The sequence below is a fragment of the Saccostrea echinata genome, unplaced genomic scaffold (assembly GCF_033153115.1).
Source record: "Saccostrea echinata isolate AGI-Se365-2 ecotype Australia unplaced genomic scaffold, CSIRO_AGI_Sech_v1 ptg000058l, whole genome shotgun sequence".
NCBI classification, from domain to species: Eukaryota; Metazoa; Mollusca; class Bivalvia; order Ostreida; family Ostreidae; genus Saccostrea; species Saccostrea echinata.
This window is the reverse complement of record NW_026889807.1, coordinates 5,364,979-5,374,625: the sequence shown is the minus strand read 5'-3', so window position 1 is coordinate 5,374,625 and position 9,647 is coordinate 5,364,979. Positions and strand designations below refer to the sequence as shown.

Genomic DNA, 9,647 nt, shown 5'->3' with positions numbered 1-9,647 from the left:
GGTGTTGCTAAAACGCGGAACGGAAAACGGAACTGAACGGAAAATCTTCTATCAAATTAATTACTTCACGCATATACTAATCAGACAGGAACCAGTATTCTTTATCATACAGTTTATATCTCATTAAAAAATAACAAAACAATGTAATTTATTCATGAACCCCCCTCCCCCTCTAAAAACTACAAGCGATGGTCAATTAAATACATATCAGATACACAGCCCAAGTGTCTATCTGAACGCCTCATCCATCAGTCGTCCAAATCTAACTTTTAAAGCTTATTCAATAAAGACAAAACTCTTTTTATTTGACTATTTATTATGAAACAGGCAATAGTCTTTTAAAACGGGAGGGGGGGGAGAGAGAGAGAGAGAGAGAAAGAGAATAATCATGTACACATTTGTGTTCTATATAGACAACGATCACTGGCATTAAGGAAAGAATAGAGGATACGCTTATTACAACTACAGACATGCACGGATCTAGAGGGGGTTCGGGATGGGGTTCAGACCCCCTGAATGTGTACATAGTATTTAGTAAATAAAAGTAAAATGACCTTCCCCCCCCCCCCCGAAAACACGGATCCCTGTGAAGTTGATGAGAAAAGTACACATAAAACGCTTTTTTGATTGTCGCCCGCGTGGCGCAGTGGTTAGAGACTTCGCTCTAAAGTCGCGGAGTGAGGAGTTGATCCTAACGTCGCGGGTTCGAATCCAACTATGGGACGTGGGGACCGGTCCTTCGGTGAGACCGTATAAACCGAGGTCCCGTATCGAAATAGGTGCTGGCACGAAAAAGATCCCGCACTGCTCAATGGCCCTACGTGCCGAGTATAGGTCAAAATTTGTAGTTCTCCACCGGCAAGTGGTGGCGTCTCCATATGAGTGAAAAATTCTCGAGAGGGAGTTAAACAATTAACAAACTTTTTTGACTGGGGTGTAACCCCCCCCCCCCCCCGAAGATTATCCTGGATCTCGCTGCGCTATCCACCGTCAGGCACTTAAAGCGAGGACAAAGTAGGCTACATCTATCCACTATTGAAATAATTCAATAGTGAACGTTATTTAAATAGTGGTTACAACCTGTGTTTAGTTTTGAAATGCACTCTCAACCACTATTGAAATAATTATTTCAATAGTGGTCGTTATTTCAATAGTGGTTACAACCTGTGTTTAGTTTTGAAATGCACTCTCAACCACTATTGAAATAATTATTTCAATAGTGAACGTTATTTCAATAGTGGTTACAACCTGTTTTTAGTTTTGAAATGCACTCTCAACCACTATGAAATAATTATTTCAATAGTGGTCGTTATTTCAAAAGTGGATGCAACAGTGCTGTATGAATTTTTAATTTTTGGTCCAAGTGCAAACAGAATTAGCACAAATACTGTGAAAATGGCGTTTATTTATGTCGGACGCATATCAAACTAAAGTAATGAATGCAAAGATTGTTTCATTTAGGGATTAAGAGATTATTTTTTTATGACATGAATTTTGATGCATTCACATTTTGCGTAATTTGAATGTAAATCTTTACAAAATGCACACCGTATGACGTTGAAAATGTTTATTATTTGATTCAATAGTATTATTTCATATAAGTTTTATTTTCTTATTGTGTATTGTTTTTATAGATTTGCTACATATTTTACGCATGAGATGTTCATATAAAAAATGTGGTTTCGAAGTATCGACTGAACTATCAAAGTTCTATATCAAATGTTAAAAACATTGAAGGACTTTTGTTTCTGATTGAAAAAAAAATGAGATGTTATTAATAGAATAGATTCTAAACTAAAAAAAAAGAATCCATTAACGTACAGGATGAAAATATTAAAACAACTACATGTTGTGCCAGATGAGTAGTCAGTATATAAAACTCAAAACGGTTATATTAAACATATATAAGTCCCCGACCGCCCCCCCCCCTTTTTTTAACGGTACTCTATAAGAAACGGAGGAAATTTTCAACAGCTCCTTCCACTAGGCATATCAAAAGCTTCAGTATATCCATGGACTAACATCCCAGAAACAAAATGGGCCCTAAGGTTTTTACGCTCGCTTCGAACTCTTGAGGCCCAAGGGTTCAATTCAAATTCCCAGTGCCGTGTCAAAAACAAACAGATCAATGAATCAAAAATAAACCCCTCCCACGATTGTTTTATATATAAAAGTATCATGCCTGAATTGACCGCACTTTGAGCATATCGAGCACACGCAATCGATATCGAACACGCGCAGTTTCAAAATTGATTACATACAATTCATTCAGGTTAGCATGGACTTAAAGGAAATGAAGATTGGTATGGTGAAGATATTAGAGCTACTGAGTTATTGAATGTCCTTTTAACAAGAATTTTTTTTCTATATATTTCTGGTTTTATGATAAAACCGTAGCCAGCAGGAGTGGACATTTCTCTGGACCTATATAAAAATACATGTACCAACGAGAACATTTTCCTGTACAGAAGGAAATCAATAAGACTCTAAATCTATCTGTGCCAAAATATGATGAACAAGGCTCGACCCTGATATACATGATGACGATAATATTTATCTGTATGTGGGTTAAAAATGAAGTATTTAGAAAGGCAACAAAAATACGGTTGAAATTATAAAAAAAAAATTAATTATTCCAAACCCTTGAGAAATTTAAATCTGATTTTAAAGCAGTAAATGTGTCTTGTATTATCATTTTTCTGTCTTCTTTTTGTGTGAGAAATAAGACCAGTAGAGAAACGCCCATTTAACTGTAAGCGAACCAATCAAACACCGTTCAATATTTCAGAAATGGAACTATTCTTCACCATGAAGAATCGATTCTTCGCGAGAACTGGAAATATTTGATTTGCTGATTAAGTGGGATATGTACTAATTTTTCAAAGACAGAACAGCTGTTCTTGTAGCTATTAATGCTACAAAAGATTGTGTTCCTTCCTGAAATTCAAATAGATTGTTACACAGAGTTCCCTTCCTTTAAACAGTATATCACCATTAAAGAACCTTTTGAGATGAACCTAAGGGTTATGCTACTTGCAATTAAAATTATTCAATCGATGGCTTAGACAGGTTTTGGTATAGGGTTCTTTAATCCCCATTAATTAACTCCGCTCTCATAATGTCTATAGAAATGAAGTAAAGGCTTCTGAACATCCTCAAGATATGAAGGTGTAATTTAATGCCAATTTCCCTGCTAACAGATTTCTAGGTTATTTTCTCATCCCCATTTCCACAATTTCACTGTTCACAAAGGTGTTGTGTACAGAATCTAGAATAATAGTAATTCACAGCCTTTCATACCTTTTTCTTGAATTCCTGAAAATAATAGTGATTCTATAAGCAGCATATTAGCAGCACTGCAACACATATTTGTAACTGCTTGAAAAGATCCCATATGGCAAGATTCTACATCAAAATGCATTTCAAAGCATGGTATAAATTTTTGATTAACACCTTCTCGGTTCTACAGTGAAAGAACAGTTATGCAAGCATTATGGAGGTTGCTTACCATTTGGAACAAGTTACTCTGCATGTAACACCTTTGAAATGGGTTTATTATTATTTTTTTTTTTTTTTAGTTTCGGGTACACCTCTTTGAATTAGAAGCAATTTTAACTGAACTAACTAAGTAATCCTTGTTATTACATTTTTAAAATAGATTTTCCCGCATGAAATTGTCCTTTCTTAGCAAATATCTATTTGGAAAATCATACGTGCTGATAGCATTGCGTCACTCACATATTCCCAAAGATATGACCCTCTCAAGACTTTATCATTACCAATCACTAAGACAATGTTACAAAACGTTCTTAAGGTTTCTGAAATAATAGTACCTCAGCCTCCTGTTGTTACGGGTATTGCAACAAATTTGTTTTAAAGCAACAAACAACATTGATTTCGTGTCTGGCAGTTACGATATGGCACATTTCATGAGGACGACTCGGTCACACATACTTCCAATTGTGCGAACCTTCGATGCAAAGATAGCCCCCATGTAACTCGCATATCAGTTCTCATTTCTCTAAAACTATACATAATTTACAAGTCTGGGTCTCAAACACATTTTGCTTAAGCGCGGCCACTTAACGTTAATATGGAAGTCTGTATCAAACATTTTAGGCGCTGCAGTTCTAATGTGTTGCATAGATATATTGGTTTTTATCACTTAATGATATTCGGTTTTCTTTGTAAATTCCGTCATTGACAAGAGTCTAGTTTAAATACAGGTCAGTGTTCAACTGCTGCTTTGTTCTACTCCCAATTACAGTCAGATGCGAGTAGTTAGTTCAAATGCAGATTAGTTTTTAACTGCTGTTTTGATCTATTCCCAATGACAGTCAGATACTAGTAGGTGCTAGTATTTCAAATACAGGTCAGTGTTTAACTGCCGTTTTATTCTATTCCCAATGACAGTCAGATACTAGTAAGTGATAGTAGTTAAAATACAGGTCAGTGTTTAACTGCTGTTTTGTTCCATTTCCAACGACAGTCAGATGCTAGTAGGTGCTAATAGTTTAAATGAAGGTCAGTGTTCAACAGCTGTTTTGTTGTGCTCGTAATGCACAGTCAGTTGCTAGAAGATAGTTCAAACACAGGTCAGTGTTTAACTGCTGTTTTTGTTCTACTTCCAATAATACCTATAGTTTGTCGAGACAGGTCAGTGAATAACTGCTGTCAAATATTGTTAGCATCCCCCCCCCCCCACTTAGCTTGCTTCCTGGCTCATTTAACACTAGTTTTTGTATACTAACTACTGTTAAATTAGTAATTTTTTATGCCCCTGTATCGAAGATTCGGGGATATATAGTTATTGACCTGTTTGTCTGTTTGTCCGCAAAACTTTTGGTTGGTTAAAGCTATGGGTTTCATATTTCTCATGTGTAGTCCTTGTGACAAGACCTTTCTTTGAGCACTACCATATTTTACCTTTGGACCTTGACCTTGGAGTTTGACTCAGTTTTGCAAAATTTTACCGAGCTTTAACCCAGGCCATACCTTTTGAAAGGTTGGAGCTAGGGCTACCATACTTCATAAGTATAATACTTATGACAAGACCTTTCTTTGGATACCTACAACTTTGACCCTTGACCTAGGATTTTGACCTACTTTTGAAAAACTTTAACCTTGGCAATAACTTTTGAACGGTGGGTGCTAGAGCTTTCATACTTCACATTTGTAATGCTTGTGACAAGACCTTCCTTTGGATACCAACAACTTTGACCTTTGACCTTGGAGTAATCAGTTTGACCTACTTTTGAAAAACTTTTACCTTGGTCATAACTTTTGAACGATTGGTGCTACGGCTTTCATATTTCACATGTGTTTTCCTTGTGAAAAGGCCTTTTCTTTGGCATCATTAATTTTGACCATTCCAGCTTGACCTTGATGTTTCATTTACTTTTGAAAAACTTTAACCTTTTCCATGTCTACTCAATGGTTGCTGCTAGGTTTTTTATATTTCACAGGTATATTCCTCGAGACAAGACCTTACTTTGGGTACCAACATATTTGATTTGCATTTGAGAAAGTCAAACTTTTGCTACAAGTTGCCATACGGGGAATCAGTGTTTCACAAACAAATCTTGTTTTTCTTGTTATATTTGTGGTTCATAGTCTTGTACATAACTACTGTCTATGGAATAACAGTAGGTAGATTTTTAGTAAAGTACAGTTTTTTTTGTTTTGTTTTGTTTTTGTTTTGTTTTGTTTTGTTTTGTTTTGTTTTTTTGGTTTGTGAATTATTTTGAGATGCATTAAATGAATAGGCCAGTGATTAACTGCTTCCATACAGAATTGCTATTGGATATGAATAATGTAATGGCTTTGTGTGCAAGCTCACCTTGGATGGCTCGGATGAGATCTGCATGTCACATCTTGCACTGGTGTGACTTGCATTTCACATCTTGTGGAACATTTTGTTTTGATGTGCCATCTTTTTGCAAACTTTCTCTTGTGATGTTATGTTTGTCTTGATTTATAGGTACCCATTTTACTTTTTCCTGTGCCAATTTTGTTTTTAAGTGCCATATTTTTGCTATTTTTTGTGATGTTTTGTCTTCTTTTATAGGAATTTTTAGTCTTGTTTTCTAGTCTTTTTTGGTGGGATCAGACTATCATATTTTACGTAACTTACAATCAGAGCTTGTGTGAGTCTTATCCCCCTATTGTGTATTTAATAATTGATTACATTTATACCGTCATTAAAATAAATGACATACGAGGGTTGTCCGTAAAGGTCGTGGACAAGCTAAAATTTAACCAAAAGTTGCGTCTTAGATATTTATTATTAGCATATTTATAATCCTTTACTATATGCGAATTACAAAATGAAAAATTGTATTCAATTTTAAGTGTATAATTACAATTATGACTCCATTATTAGACTTGGGATGGTGACCCGGAGCACAACAAAGTTTTAATTAAAAAGTTATTTATCACTTTATACATTTCATTTGTATTTTGTAAAATTCCGCGGAAATTTGGATTGCTTTTACATTATAAGGTTGATAATAGTTATAACGTCAAACCTGTAAAATTTGAACGTTTAAAGTTTCGAAATGGCAGAGAAATCGAGGTCAGAGTTTATTAAGACAGGATCGTCATTGTTCGAAAAAGGGACGTTTTCGGAAAAGGTAGAGCAGAGAATAGTGATAAAATTTTGTGTAGACATCGGAAAAACACCAACAGAGATCTATAAATTCCTTAAACAGTCGGGAAATCATGGTAAAGTAATCTATTCTTTAGTGTTTACGTGGCACAGAAGATATTCGGATGGAAGAGACAGTTTACTAGATGACATGCGTGAAGGAAGACCATCTTTTCGAGATTGTAGTGCTGTAAAAAATGAAGTTCGTAACGTGAATTTGCCGTATTTCCGTACATGAAGTCGTTTTACGCAGACGGAGGTTTGATGATTTGCAGGATCTAAGACAGGAAGTGTTAAATATTATTTCACGTATGAAATCAGAACAGTTTGTGCACATTTTTGATAACTGATTGAAGCGACAAAAGAATATGTTGAGTTAAATGGTGACTGTGTTAAGAAAACTTAAATGTATTTAGCTTTTGACGTCGAGTAACGTCAAGGATTTTTGTTTTAGTGCTCCGGGTATGAGTCTGTATCTTTTTTGTATCTGATAAAAATATAACTATTTGTGTTTTGTTTGTGATTAAAACTTGCATATTGATAAACTGAAACATGAATTTAATGAAAACAATAATTTCATGTATTTTATCAATGTTTGTCAGTAATTATCAATGTTGTCCATGAACTTTACGGACAACCCTCGTAATTCATCTCTTTAAAAGTGTTTTATTTGATTTATACAAATTAAGCAAAAACTAGCTGCGATAAGCTTGCCTAGCATTAGAAAACATAAATTAGTTTTATTGCTTCAGTCCAAGAACTTTTAATTTACTCGTTTTTGCCATTTACAAAGCAATGTGTATTCCATTTTAAAATGATAGCGTACACAAATATGATAATAGCAATATTATATAGAGAGTTTCAGTAATAGATATGTTTTCTTCATAAATTTTTCAAAAACATTTGAAATTTTTAGTACATTCTCATAACTAAGGTAAAAGGGAGAAAGGGGTCGGATAGCTAGCCTACATTTTCGCTAATTTTATCAAATGTCATTTTATTCCTCCATTACAAAGAGCCTTTCGGTTTTGTCTGAACACTAGAATTGGATTTGATTTTACATTTTTTCTACTTTTACACAAACTTTTTTTTAAAATTCTCAGCAGAATAAGTGTGATAAGGTACAAATACATTGCTCTTTAAATGATCTTAATAAGTGACTATTCTTATTGAACCATTTTCTTTGTCCCCCACAACCAGATTATGATCAGTATCAATACTAAGTCCACCTTTACATGGATGTTCTATATAACAGACAAAGTTACCATCACAGTCAATGATATGGACGATATCATTTGCACTGTCACTAATGAGAATCTGACAAGAGACATCAGCAGCAATATGTCGAGGAGTAAACTCTGTGAACTTAGATTGGTTGGCAATGTTACCATTGTATTTGAATCTAAGTTCTCCAAATTTATTCACAACGACAACTGTCTTCCCTGCCATGTCAGCAACACAGATATTTCCATTTCCGTTCTCAGTCAAAGGCAGAATCATATTTTTGAGCGTAGAAAACAAAGGGAATCCCTGTCTGTCGTACTGGATTTGCTGTATCTCCTTTTGTTTATAGAATCTCCCAACTCTACTCTGCTTTTAAGCTGTTGAGCGCAGGCTGACTAAAACATTGTCTTTTCCTGAAAAGTAAAGTCCACCAGGAAACGAATCTTCAAAATATAAATAGCGTTTAAATTTAGCCTCTCTAAACATATTTATCGCTCCAATTGGTTTCTCTGCGATAAACAAAACATCTCCCTCTGCATTTATGGCAAAACTTTCAAATTTATGCGCATTATTTATTGTTTGTAAAATGTGTCCAAATTGATCGAATTTCTTGATTGTGCTATCATTTCCACTCGCCCAAATATTGCCGTTATGTGCACACTGTATTTTCCTAAGTAATTTGAATGGAGATTGAATTGTTGTCAGTATTGTATGGTTGTAATTTGGCAACTGCAGGTGCCATTTTTCACCCTGGTTTGCATCTTTATAGGATATTGAGCCCAATATTAATGATATCTGTTCTTCATCAGATAGTCCGGAGGAAAACACAGGGAGTACACTTTCGAAAGAACATGGATATTCTCGATTTTTTTTATTAACTGAACAGTAGTTTAAAACATCAATGGCAAATCTGGATTCCATTGTTTTTTCACTCTGTTCAATGACTTGTTGTAAATGTTGTTCTGCATTCAAAATTTTTGACATATTTTCAGAATTATGTGCCATATTTTCTGCCTTCCTTTTCAAGACATCTAACCTAAAATTTTCAGCGGAATTGCGGACAGACTTTATAACTTCCTCTTCTCTCTGTGATATCTTGCTGATAGTGATATCGAAATCATTTTCCTGAGGCAATATAGCTTCTTTTAATTTTCGATACCTGACACAAATCGATTTTTGCTCCTCAATATCAGAATTTATCTGTTTCTTTCGATTTTCAATCACCTTTTCAAGATCAGAAAAGACATGACCTTTGTGCGAATCTGTTACACACTTTATACATGTTGGTATCTCACAGTCAAAGCAATACGTTTCACACTTGTTTTCATGGGAACTGCATTCAGGAAAGATGAGCTAAATTCAACTACTTGGTGCTTTTTTGTTTTGTCTTTCATGTGAATCAAAATACAGTTACAACATAAGTCTGTGTGGCAGAGATTACAATAAAATTCCACTGGCTCTTGACATAATGAACACTCTATGATTTCTTGACCTTGTGCTGTTGCCATGGCTAGTATTTTTGAAAGTCTGAAAATGAAATATATGGAGATAACGAACAGTATTCAAGCTCAAAAGTCCATTATACAATACAAAATAGGAGCAGAGCAAACACGGACATCCACACATCAGAGGTGGGATCAGGTGCCATGGAGGAGTGAGCATCCCCTGCCGACCGGTCACACCCGCAGTGTGCTCCTTGTCATGATCGGGAAATAACGGAAAAATCCGTCGACAATTCAGTGTGTAAATAATGGCCTAACAATTAGTATGAAAAACG

General features: G+C 35.0%; 1 pseudogene; it reads right to left on the bottom strand.

Annotated features, from left to right (window-relative positions):
* Positions 1 to 7,791: 7,791 nt before the first annotated feature.
* On the bottom strand, positions 7,792 to 9,383 carry LOC133174653 (uncharacterized; annotated as a pseudogene).
* Between the last annotated feature and the right edge of the window lie 264 nt (positions 9,384 to 9,647).